We start from the raw sequence: 13027 nt of genomic DNA, 5'->3' as shown, positions 1-13027 counted from the left end.
TTATCATTTACTTCCTTTGTCCCCACTCCCTAATTTCCCTTTCCTCATCTGACTCTTGGTTGTTCCCACTCCCCAATATACATAGGAGAGCCATTTTTTCCCACAACCAAAGCTTGTTACTCTTTCTTTTGATCACTTCATCCTATTTAGATATTGCACCAGAATCAATTGATCTTCTAGGACTTGGGTTCGCCATATTTTGCAGTTCTTTTCACCAACTTTAGGAGACCATCAAAATCAGGTTCTAAACAATTACTTCTTATTATTATTATTTTAAATTTGTTTGCAAATACATTTCTAGAGCATGAGACTATTACTGTTTTAAAGAAATTTGAAAATTGATTAGTTAATGTAATAACTAATAAATGGGTTATTTGATAAATATTTTAACTTGTGAAATGGTGATTTTATGCATGAGACTTTTTTTTTTGCTTGAAAAATTAGAAAAAGAGTAGATAAAAAATTTTAGTGTTATTTTTGCCCCCACTAAAATTTTTTTCTGGCTTCGCCCCTGCTTGTGGGCCTGAATTCTCATGAAAAATGGTGTTAAAACAATCAAGAGGGGAAGCTATAGTTACCTTAAAACCTTGGTGGAGTAGAATGAACGTGGAAATCACCCCCAAAGGTCACGCCAATCCGAAAATGAAGCTCAAGAGGGTTTGCTGCAGATTTTTCAGCAATGACGACCTCGCAACTTCGAGCCCCAATTTGGTCGCCTTGGAAATGTTTTCAGTCGACGATTTCTGAACAAAAATTGTTCCTGGATATCCAAGAAGGAGCACAAAAAGAAATCTCGCTCTAAGGGTCGGAGGTTAGATCGGAATTTGACCAGAAATTAGGCTGGTTCGCCAACCTGGTTCCAGAAATTTTTTGCAGAAGTTTTTCTGCGTTTTTTTCTTGATTTTCTCTCTCTTCCCTTCTTTCCTTTCTTGCTCCACCGCCCCTTTACTGTTCCTCAGACTCTCGCCACAGTCTCTCTCTTTCTCTCCCCAGATTCCCTCTCCCTCTCTCTACCAACTCTCTTGCTTGTTTCTTCTTGTCTTCCCCTATGCGAGGCTTTCTTCCTTTTTTCTTTCCTCTTTTCTTTCTCCAGTTGCCACTCCCTCAACCTCCCAATCTCTCGGTTCCTTCTCCTTTCCCCTCTTCTTGCTTTTTTCTTTCTTTTTTTCCAGTTTCTTTCTTTCCTTGTTTTTTCACTGCCCGCCGAAGCTCTCTCCTCTCTTCTCCCTTCTTGTTTCCAGATTTTTCTCACCTTCAACCTCCACCCTCTCTCCCTCTCTTGCTCTCTCTTTCGTTCTCAGATTCCCTCTCTCCTTTTTCTCTCCAGTCGTTTCTTCCTTTTGTTTCTTTCTTTAGCTTTTTCTTTTTCTCCCCCAGCCCGTAGCTTCTTTTTTCTTATTTCTAATTTCCAGATTTTTCTCCCAAATCCCTCAAATCAACAAGTGCCCTGCCACCTAATCTAGCAAGTGTTATAGTGTCAACAAAAAATGAGGGCACTTGTCTAACCCTTACCTATCCCACTTAGCTAGTTTGCATGGTCTCTACCTATCTATTATGCATGTGTTCCACATATTTTCCCTTTTTAATTTTTTTGTTTTCCAAAAAAAATTTAGGATAAATAACAAATGTTGCATTCTCTTTTTTTTTTATTTTACCTTGCAAAAATTCATTTTATTTTATTTTGAAAAAATTGAAAAGAAAAAAAAAGATTGGAATTTTTATTAGAATTTTCCTTTTCTAAAATTTAATGCAAAAATATCTTTAAAAAATGATGAACCTAATTTACTGAAATAAGCAAAAATAAACACTAACTATCATTTTGCAAACTTAATCATCCAAAATAAAATAAAATAAGGACAAGAATAAATAATAGAAAATAAAGCTAAAATTAAATTAAATAAAAATTGAAATTTTGGTGTCTATATACTCAAAGAAGACATTGAAAGGATTTCAATCCCATGCTTTTCACATGGATGGACATGATTAGTGTGATGCCCTAAATCCGGATCCCTAGACCAATTTTATAATGTGGCACACCATATCTATGAAATCCTACTCTCACAAATACTATGCATTTTAATTATAACTTATAAAATTCACTAAAATTTAAAACTTACATTTACTCCATTGATAACATCGCCAATATTAAAACCAATAAAAATTCAAATCATCTGTACTATCAGTATGATTATAACATGAGAATTTCAAACTCTTAAATTAAGTATGAGCACTTCATTTAATACGCATGCTAAACACTTTACTTTATAATTCCTTGAGTTGATTGTCAGTTTATTTATCTCTCTCTAATCTACTAAACTTAATCGTTCTTCACTTCTTGATTTGCAAGAAAAGTAAAGATAATGTAGGTTGAATGACGTACGCCCAATAGAGAGTACTTATTCTTCTATGGATCATGTAATTATATACATACTGCATATTTACAAATTTAGTCACACAATTCCATGTGCAAACTTGAAAACCTTTAGTATTGTTTCATATATTACATATACATATTTCATTGAAAAGTTGGTGGCATGTAGATAAGTGACTTCTATTCGATATGACACTTGATCCCTAGGTTCTAGAGGTGGCCTCCGTCGAACACGACATAGAAACAACATGATATGATCATATTTGTAAAAAATTCTTGTAAATCATATAACATGTCATTCCCGTCATTTCCTTCCATAAGACATAACTCATAAACAAGTACACATAATATCCGACTTTTGAGTACTAAATCTAGAAATTAAACACCTTCCAGGAGGGTGATCAAAAGGTTTCTAGATTACCGTTTGACCACATAATATAACATGAGTCCATCGGTCTAGCACAACAGTTACCATGACTATCATAACATATCACAACTATAGTTCCTACCATTTATTTCATGACAGTTTACAGTTTTTCTCAATGTAAATTCATTTCACATATTACATGCATATTTCTTTCATTTCATAGTTCATAATATAGAAAAGAATTTCAAATAAGCCTACATGATCCATTTTACATGTAACAAACTAAGTCTTTCATTAGAAAAATATGTATATAGCATTTTAAAAATATAGAAGGACAAGCACCACCTACTTCAACTACTCACTGGAAATGATTTCTAACTTGGCCTCAAACTTGCTTCAAACCTATAATCAATAATATATATATATATATAGGGTAAAATACATTAAATCCCCTTGTGGATTGAATTATTGTCATAAAGCCTCCTCATTGTTTAAAAACCCCCAAAAAACCCCCTCCTGGTTTGGACTAATTTGAGCAACAAACGAAAATCGTCCAATTTGATAGAAAGTGAATTATACACGCTTGACAAGCAAGTGTGATAATAATACATCACTACAAGAAAATCAGGCTTTTGTGACAACCAAATTTCATCATTAAAAACCAAAAAGTTGTCATTATAAAGAGATAGTGACGACTTTTTCTGTTGTCACGTGGTTGTCACAGATTCTATGTCACAAATGAGTCCATGTGACAACTCGTCACAGAATCATATTATTCTATGACAAAGAAAAACTCGTCACTAACTAAAACCATTTTGTGACGACTTTTTTTGTCATTGCTTCACCTGTATTTTTGTCATAGATAATGTAAAAGTCGTCACAAATTTCATATCTACAATGATGACTTTTACATGTCACTTATAATCCTGTTCATTAGTGACAAGAATTGTTGTCATGGTTGAACTTGTAGCTAGTGACAACCTTTCCTAATGTAGTCACTGAACTTTGTTTAAAATGTTTGAAATTTGCCATAAAAAGCCTACTTCTATTGCATTTTCAACAACCATAGCAGAAAATTGTGGCTCGACTAATGCAAAAAAGATAGTAATTAATGTACAATGAACCCTCAAATATATATATATATATATATGGTTATAAACATCTCTAAATTCATCAAAACACACATTAACCAAAATGGGTTCCAAAGCCCACATTAGTTCAAGTACTAATAGCCATTATCCTTCCAAACAATAGAGTACTAAGTTCACATCAATTCAACTAGTAACAGCCATTACGCATCCAAAAAAACAAAGTACTCTTTCCAAACAAAAACATAGACTAAAGAAGCAATTTGTGTCAAACTGAAGTCACCTTCATGAGCATATCCAAAAGCCAACCTTTTTCATCTCCTCAAGAGCATTTAATAGCATTATACTGCATTGAAAGAAAAGTATCATACGCATTATAATCGATTTCAGTCAAAAAATATGCCATTACAAGCATACACTATTGAATTTGAATGAATAGTCATACTGAACAAAAATCCAATTAAGTCAATATGATAAGAGATAAAAGAATCAGTCAAACAAGAGTTTCAACTAAAATATACTAATTAGAATATAGATAAAATCTGCCCAAAGTACCTCATTAGAGATCAATAAAGTCAAGTTTGTTTCAATTCTACTATTAAGGGTTATTTCAACCAAAATTAACTTGATATAATTGACAAATTAAGCTTAAAGAGTGGCTTAAGCTTTTGAACTTGATATAAAAAACTCAAAGGGAACTTGATGTACAAAGGAACCAAGAAAAAAAAAGTGCAACAAAAACAAGTCCTTATCCAAGGATATGATGACGACGGATATCAAAGTACCAAGTGTTCCAAACAGCATTATAGTAATGAAATTGCGAAAGAATTGCTTCTTTTTAACCTGGAACTTGATAATTAAGGGGAATGAAAATTGATCCCAAATCAGCCCTGTGCAAAAAACGCCCCTTGAGAAACTAGACTTCGGCAAAGTTTGTCATTTGCCTGCTATCTAAGCAAATTAATTTACTAAAATGCATGCTCCCAGCAAAACCAAGGCCTAATAATGCTGAATCTCAGGTTATTTTTTTCTTTTGAACTTTTTCCTCTTTTCAGAATCCTATATCCATGTAGGGAAGAAAATGGTTCAGTAAATTTACTACATACCCAGTATTGAAAATGATCGGAGGAAGTAGATAAATAAAGAAAAGATCTTCACTGAAAACCAACAGATGTGAGCTTGTTCCTCCACTAATTAGTAGACTTACCATCACAAAATTTTCTCCAGTCCTTGAAAATAAATGAACAAACAATTGAATGTCAAATCTCTGGCAAAATTTACAAAATAAAAATAGGGGACTCAAGTGTATTTATCTTTGGTATCATACCAGCCAAGAAATTAATGAAAGCTAATTATACATGGTTGCCTCTTTTATGTAAATGCAATTTTAGTGCAATTCTGTCCAAAATCTCAAAGTTACTGTTAGAAGAATATCAATATTCTTGTAAATAATAAATTAGTAAAGGTATTCTTGTAAATAGTTGGTTAGGTTTGTACTCCTAGAAATACTAGTTAGTCACTCATAATACAGTGACTAGATAGTTTCCTCTCAAGATACCTGTTAACATGGTATCAGAGCTAAAGTCCTAGGGTTAGGGTTAAACATCTAACAAAAATACTGTTCACGCCGCATTGTTCATCACGGCACTGTTCACGCATTACTGTTCACGACGTACTGTTCACGCCATTACTGTTCACGGCGCACTGTTCACGCCGTCCTATTCACGCAGTTAGTGTTCACGCGGCACTGTTCGTCTCGAATTTTGACCCTTTTTTGGGTTTGAAGTGCTATTCGCTACGGCTGAAACTTTATCAAAAGGTATTGTGACGTCCACTAATATTATGCCAATGGTGATGTCTCAAATCAAAAATTAGAAATTGAATGACACCAATTATCAACAGTGGTCAAAAGTTTTTAAGATTTATCTCACAGGTTTAGGAAAGCAACGTTATCTCGCAGATGATTCTCCTACGGAGGACAGCAAGAAACTAATGTGGATTCAAGAGGATGCCTAAATTCTTGGAGCAATATGCAATTCTATGGAGCCACGAATTGCTTACATGTGTTCTCATTGTGAGACAACAAAAGAAGTTTGGGATTATGTCCGGTTATTATATTGCAGTAATCTCTCACGGATATATGATATTTATTTGGGGTATTTTCAGTTGCAACAAAATGACAAGACAGTAACTGAATACTTTGCTGATCTTAAGCGAGTCTCAGAAGAATTAAATGCTGTAATGCCTCTCTCAAGTGATATTACGGTTATGCAGAGGCAAAGAGAACAAATGCTTGTGCTCAAATTCTTGGCTGGTCTCAAGCCAGAATTTGAACCAATCAAATCTCAAATTCTAGCAGGTGAACAATTACCATCCTTTGCAGAAGCGTATGCTCGGGTCTTACGTTCTGCATCTAAGGACAATGCACAGGGTGACGGTGCTCTAATTAATGACAAATCTACTTTAATTGCTAACAACAATCGGATAGAGCAACTTAATTTTGAACGTGGCTCTTATGGAGGAAGAAGTAGAGGGGGTCGTAGAGGTCAAGGCACCCGTGAGTACAATCATTGTGGTTTAAAAAATCACACTCGTGATACTTGTTGGAATTTAAATGGAAAACCACCTTGGTTTATTAATACGATTACCACTGACCAAACTGAACCAAGTTCTTTAGCACAAGGGTCCCAGAAGACTTTTACCATATCTGAGAAAGATTATGTCAAATTTCTGCAGTACCAAACTGCAAATCACGCATCTCTTCCCTCTATTTCTTTAGCACAAAAAGGTAATGTTATGGCTTGTCTCTCCACATCATCTAATTTTTGACTCATGAATCATTGATTTCGGAGCTACTGATCATATGTCAAGTACCTCTAGAAAATTTTCTAATTTTCAAGAGTCTACTTCCTTCCCTCATGTTACTTTAGTTGATGGATCTGCAACTAAAGTTAAAGGACTAGGCACTGTAGAAATTAATTCATCTCTTCCGCTGCCTTCTGTTCTTTACGTTCCCAGTTTGCCTTTTAATCTAATGTCCATTAGTAAGTTTACTAAATCTCTACAGTGTTCAGTTACTTTTTATCCTGATTTTGTTGTCACTCAGGATTTGAAGACAAAGAGGACGATTGGTAGAGGACATGAGCATAATGGTCTTTATTTTCTCAACTCTAATAGTCCGATTGTGTGCCCTGTTCCTGTTTCTCCTCTTGAAATTCACTGTCGTTTGGGTCATCTGTCTCTACAAAATTTGAAGAAGTTGGTCCCTACCTTGAGTCAGTTGTCTTCATTAAAATGTGAGTCTTGTCAATTAGGAAAGCATCATCGTGTTTCTTTTGCCCCTAGGGTCAATAAACGGGTTTCGGAACCCTTTTTGTTAGTTCATTCTGATGTTTGGGGTTCTAATCGAGTCACTTTAGAGTTAGGTTTTAAATATTTTGTAATCTTTGTTGATGAATTTTTCAGAGTTACATGACTTTATTTAATGAAAGATCGTTCAGAACTATATTCCATTTTTTATGCATTTGTTACAGAAATAAAGAATCAATTTGGTGTGCATGTACGTATATTTCGCAGTGATAATGCGAAAGAATATTTTTTCACTCCTTTTGATACCTTTATGACTAAGTTTGGTATTCTTCATTAGTCCTCTTGTTCTCACGCTCCACAACAGAATGGAGTTGCAGAAAGAAAAATTAGACATTTAATCGAAATTGCTCGGACACTTTTGTTGCACATGAATGTGCCCAAACAATTTTGGAGTGATGCAGTTTTAACTGCATATTATTTAATTAATCGCATGGCATCCAATATTCTTGGAGGCCAACTACCTTACTCCATTCTTTTTCCTCATGACTCTATATTTAAATTACCTCCTCGTATTTTTGGGTGTGTGTGTTTTGTTCATCAACTTGCTCCTGGGGTGAATAAATTAGATTCTCGTGCTATTAAGTGTATTTTCTTAGGAAACGCACGAGAGCAAAAGGGGTATAGATGTTACAGTCCAGTTTTAAATCGTTTTTTCACTTGTGCTGATGTTATTTTCTTTGAATCCACTCCTTATTTTATGAAACAAAGTATGTCTTATGAGTTGGACCAGTGTTCCTTTTTTCCTTCTCCTGTTTTACCAGCTCCTTCATCTTTATTACCTGAGTTATTGAGTTCACCAGATTCCACCACTCGATTATCTCGTCCTAATCTTCAAGTTTATTCTCGTCGTTCCATGGTTGAGAAAGCTCCTGATATGTTACGCGCTTCACCAATTAACTCTCAATCTTCAGATCCAGGTATGATGCCCTCCTGTGAGTCAGATCTTCCTATTGCTTTACGTAAAGGTAAGAGACATTGTACTTCTCATCTTATTTCTAATTTTGTCTCTTATTCTCGTCTTTCTCTGTCATATTGTTCTTTTGTTGCATCTCTTGATTCGATATCCATTCCTAAGTCTATTACCCATGCTCTCAATGATCCTGGTTGAAGGTTAGCCATGCAGGAAGAGATGCTTGCTTTGGAGAAAAATGGTACTAGGAATCTTGTTCTTCTTCCTTCTGGTAAGCCCGTTGTTGGTTATAAATGGGTGTACACTATAAAAGTACAACCTAATGGTTCTATTGATAGATTGAAAACTCATCTGGTAGCTAAAGGATTTGCTCAGGTGTATGGAATCGACTATTTCGAAACATTTTCTCCTGTTGTAAAGATTACCTCTGTTCGTTTTCTTATCTCTTTGGCAGCAATTTATAATTGACCATTGCATCAGTTGGATGTGAAAAATGCATTTCTGCATGGAGATTTGGAAGAAGAGGTATATATGAAACAATCTCCTGGATTTGTTGTTCAGGGGGAGCATCCGCGGTTGGTTTGTCGTTTGAAAAAATCCTTATATGGATTGAAACAGTCTCCGAGGGTTTGGTTTGGCAGGTTTATTAGTGTTGTTATGGAGTTCGGTCTGACAAAATGTGAAGTAGATCACTCTGTATTTTATTGGTATTCTAATGCTGGTAAAATTTTATTAGTTGTTTATGTGGATGATATTGTGATTACAGGTGATGATGTTGTGGGGATCCAGAAACTTAAATTCAATCTGTAGGCAAACTTTCAGACAAAGGATTTAGGCCATCTACAGTATTTTTTGGGTATTGAGGTAGTTCGGTCTAAATATGAGATTTATTTATGTCAAAGAAAATATATACTCGATATGTTGAGTGAAGTTGGGATGTTAGGTTGCCGACCTGTGGATACTCCTATGGATCCCAATGTGAAATTAGCAGAAGATCAAGGTGCATTACTTGATGATTCTAAGCAATATCGAAGACTTGTGGGTAAATTAAATTATCTCACTGTAACGAGACCTGACATTTCGTTTGTAGTGAGTGTTATGAGTCAATTTCTTGATACCCCTCGTACTAGTCATTGAGATGCTGTTATACGAATTCTCAGGTATCTTAAGAGTACTCCTGGAAAATGGTTGCTGTATCAAAATCATGGACACACTGATATTGAAGGATATAGTGATGCAGATTGGGCTGGTTCTGCCTCAGATCGAAGATTGATCACAGGATATTGTGTGTTTGTTGGTGGCAATTTAGTGTCGTGGAAGAGTAAGAAACAAACAGTTGTCTCCAGATTAAGTGTAGAATCTGAATACCGTGCTATGGCTCACACTGTTTGTGAGTTGATTTGGTTGAAAAGTATGTTATTTGAAATTAGGTTTGAGCATAAACAGCCTATAAATTTAGTGTGTGATAATCAGGCTGCTGTCCATATTGCATCTAATCCAGTGTTTCATGAAAGGACAAAAAATATTGAAGTTGATTGTCACTTCATTCGAGAGAAATTGTTTGACGGAGTCATCAAAACATCTCATGTACCGTCTGTAGATCAATTGGCTGATTTATTTACCAAGAGTTTGGGGGGTTCTAGGGTGAAATACATTTGTAACAAGTTGGGTGCTTATGATATATATGCTCCAACTTGAGGGGGAGTGTTTGAAAAATATCAATATTTTTGTAGATAATAAATTAGTAAGGGTATTCTTGTAAATAGTTGGTTAGGTTTGTACTCCTAGAAATACTAGTTAGTCACTCATAATACAGTAACTAGATATTTTCCTCTCAAGATACCTGTTAACAGTTACTACTGTAAAAACCTTATAGCGATTAGAATATGTAAATCTACAATAACTTAATAACTAAAAGACTTCAAAATCTGCTAGTTGCACTCCGATAGTGTACGGTGCTGGATCTAAAAAGAAAAGGAAAGTTACCTCTATGGGTGAGAAGTTCCTGCCAAATTGGAAAAAGATGCAACAAAGCCAGGTTAACAAAGCTATTGCGTACCAAGGGAGTAAGGGATCAACATGTACTTTCTAATATTCTTTGTGGAAGAAACATATGAAAGAGAGTAAGCCCCACCTTCTAACGAAGTGAAATATCCTCTAAGTTATGTTCCTGCTCTTTAATTAATCGTCTTGCAAGCTCCTTAACCTGAAAATGGAGAAGAGAACTGGTTATCTTTGACCACCAGTTTAAACATGAAATGGTGTTGATGCAACTAGTTGGATGAACAAACTTTTGTTGAGAATCAAAGGGAGGCTGATGTTGCTGAAGCTAATTCTCTTCTAGCTAACAGAAAGGCTGGATGGGCAAAACATACCCCTTCTGAAGGGCATAGAGGACGTTTGCACTACTATAGTACTATGATGAAGCACATCACAATCTTCATCAGACAACGGATTTATAGCTACCAATTTCAACAATCATTACAGTACTTCCCCCATCATACAGGACAGACAAACTTACTGCGTGCAAAAAGATATCCTAAATCAAAGAAAGAAACACAAGACATTCCAAGCGTGCAAAACAGCTTAGTATAGAAAAGGGATATGCCTTCTCTAAATGCTGATAGCGTGCAAAATAGCTTAGAATAGAAAATGTTGGTTAAACAAACTACACCTACTACTCATTGTAGAATAAATAGATATCAAAGAACTTGTCTATGGTGTAAACTGTAAATGACATGATATTGCCATCAGGGTAAACTGTAAATGACATGATATTGCCATCAGGAAATTAAGGCCAGTGTACGCTACCATGATTCAGAGTATCAAGATTCATGTATATTTCTTCCAAGCAATTGATGATCTTAATGCTACGGCAATCTCTAACAACTTTTGCTTTAAAAAATCATCTGATCTGCAGGCATTCTTTTTCTATCTTTTTGGCATACAAGTACAGGTGAGTCGAATAAAGGGAGAGGGATACCTCCAGAGAACTTTCGGAGATGAAAATCAAGATCTGATACCCGAAAAGGAAGTCTAAGATAACAAGAAATTACTACTTATGATATCTGATACCCCTTGCGAAAGGCCTTCACGAGCTTATCCCCTTCAGTACTATGCACAACCAGAGGACCTTTCCTGCAGATGTAGCGGCAGTTACGCATCTTACCTTTCTTGGGCGGATACCCTGGCTGTCTTTAGCCTTCTCAGCATTAGGGTAAGCCCCAATTTTCTTGAGAAGACTAATAGCGTTGGAGGTTTTCTCCATGGCCTCAGTAAAATCGGAGATCGCACAGGGGATTTGCAAGACAAGCTCAATACGGTGGCCGCAGGCCATAACAAGGGAAGGCACTGCAGAGGGAGTGATGGCAGAAACCACGGCATACCGTTTCTTGTTGACTGGGACCTTGCGGTGCCAACGGCGCCAGATCTTGGTCGGAGCAAACATGCGGCAACCGCGGCACATGTTGCCATAGGCACCCTGGCCGGCACGGTGAGTGCCGCCGCCAGGAACACGAGAGATACGAGAAACAGCGCGACCAGTACCCCAGGACTCGACGAAGGTCTGGTGGTAGCGGACCTATAGACGGTGTAGGTTGGCAAGAGTTCTTGGAGATGTCGCATGATGAACGTCTTGGAGGATGTCTGGCCAGATTAGGGCTTTTATGATGTCAAGTAGAGGGAGGGAGTTGGCGTCGGCCTCCATTTCATTCTCAAGAGGGATAACGGTAACTACAAGGAGAGCGGCGGCGGAATTAGGGATTTTTGCTATCTACTACTCCACTAAAGCTACACAAATCTTTTGGGTAGCTCAAATTACGGATGAAAATGGTGGGTTAAAATGATTTTCTGGATAATTTCAGCAAAATGATGGTGGAGAGAATGAGAAGATGTAGTGTCCGAAGTTGGCAAGAAGAGGGAAAGCAAGTTTTGTCCAAAATTTTTCTAAGTGTTATGAGTGTTTTTGTTTAACTCTCGCTAAAATGACGTCATTTCTACTTCTTTTGTTTACCCGTCTCTACTCGTTCAATTTTGTTCAATTTTTAGCTTCCCCCGCCTCTACTCCAATTTTCAGCTTCCCACTTCCATTTTAGCTTCAGCCAAAAAATAACGCTTTCCGGTGACTTTTGTACTAACTATTTGGACCTTTCTTTACAAAAACAATGCCTTCTCTAGTATATCTCTTTTTCTTTTCTCCATCTTTGTGTAATTAAAGTTGTTTATTATTTTGAGTTTTTAGCTCACAAGTTGTATTAAAACTTTATTTGTTGCATTAAAACTTTAGAATATGAAAATTTAGTGTTTTGTGATAATTTTGTTTACTAACACAGGTTTTTTTATCTCTACAAAAAATTAATGTCCAAAAACTAAAAAGCTTATTAAAAATATGTTTATGATTCAAAAAAATCTTTTAATGTAAATATTTTTGGTATTAATTTAATAATTTTATGAATTATGTACGAATTATGGTTTGACAAGACCTAACAATACTGTTTAGTTGATCAAATAACCAAAATAGTTTGCTAATACATGCATGACACACTAAATGTTTTTGGTACAAGTGCCAATCCATAAACCATAAACAATGTGACTATTGTAATTAATAATAAACTCCAGTCATCCAATTGGTTTACTAGTTAATAATAAACTAGTTGATCAAATAACTAAAATGGTTTACTAATACATGCATGAAACACTAAATCTATTTGATACATGTACTGATTCATAAACCATAAACAATTTGATTATTGCAAATTGTAATACATAACAAATTCCAGTCATGGAATTGTCAAGATTTTTACTTAATTTCATATTAAATTTTATTATTCTCTTCCATTATTTTCAAACTATATTAATCAGTAATTTCCCATTTGTTGTCAAGAGAACTAAATAATGAATTCATGATATTTTTTTTAACTTTA

At 35.5% G+C, this 13027-nt stretch overlaps 1 pseudogene; it reads right to left on the bottom strand.

Annotated features, from left to right (window-relative positions):
• Positions 1 to 3840: 3840 nt before the first annotated feature.
• LOC113716019 (large ribosomal subunit protein uL4-like) lies at positions 3841 to 12017 on the bottom strand (annotated as a pseudogene).
• Between the last annotated feature and the right edge of the window lie 1010 nt (positions 12018 to 13027).

The sequence above is a fragment of the Coffea arabica genome, chromosome 11c (assembly GCF_036785885.1).
Source record: "Coffea arabica cultivar ET-39 chromosome 11c, Coffea Arabica ET-39 HiFi, whole genome shotgun sequence".
NCBI classification, from domain to species: Eukaryota; Viridiplantae; Streptophyta; class Magnoliopsida; order Gentianales; family Rubiaceae; genus Coffea; species Coffea arabica.
The sequence above is the reverse complement of the archived record's forward strand: the minus strand, read 5'-3'. Positions and strand labels throughout refer to the sequence as shown.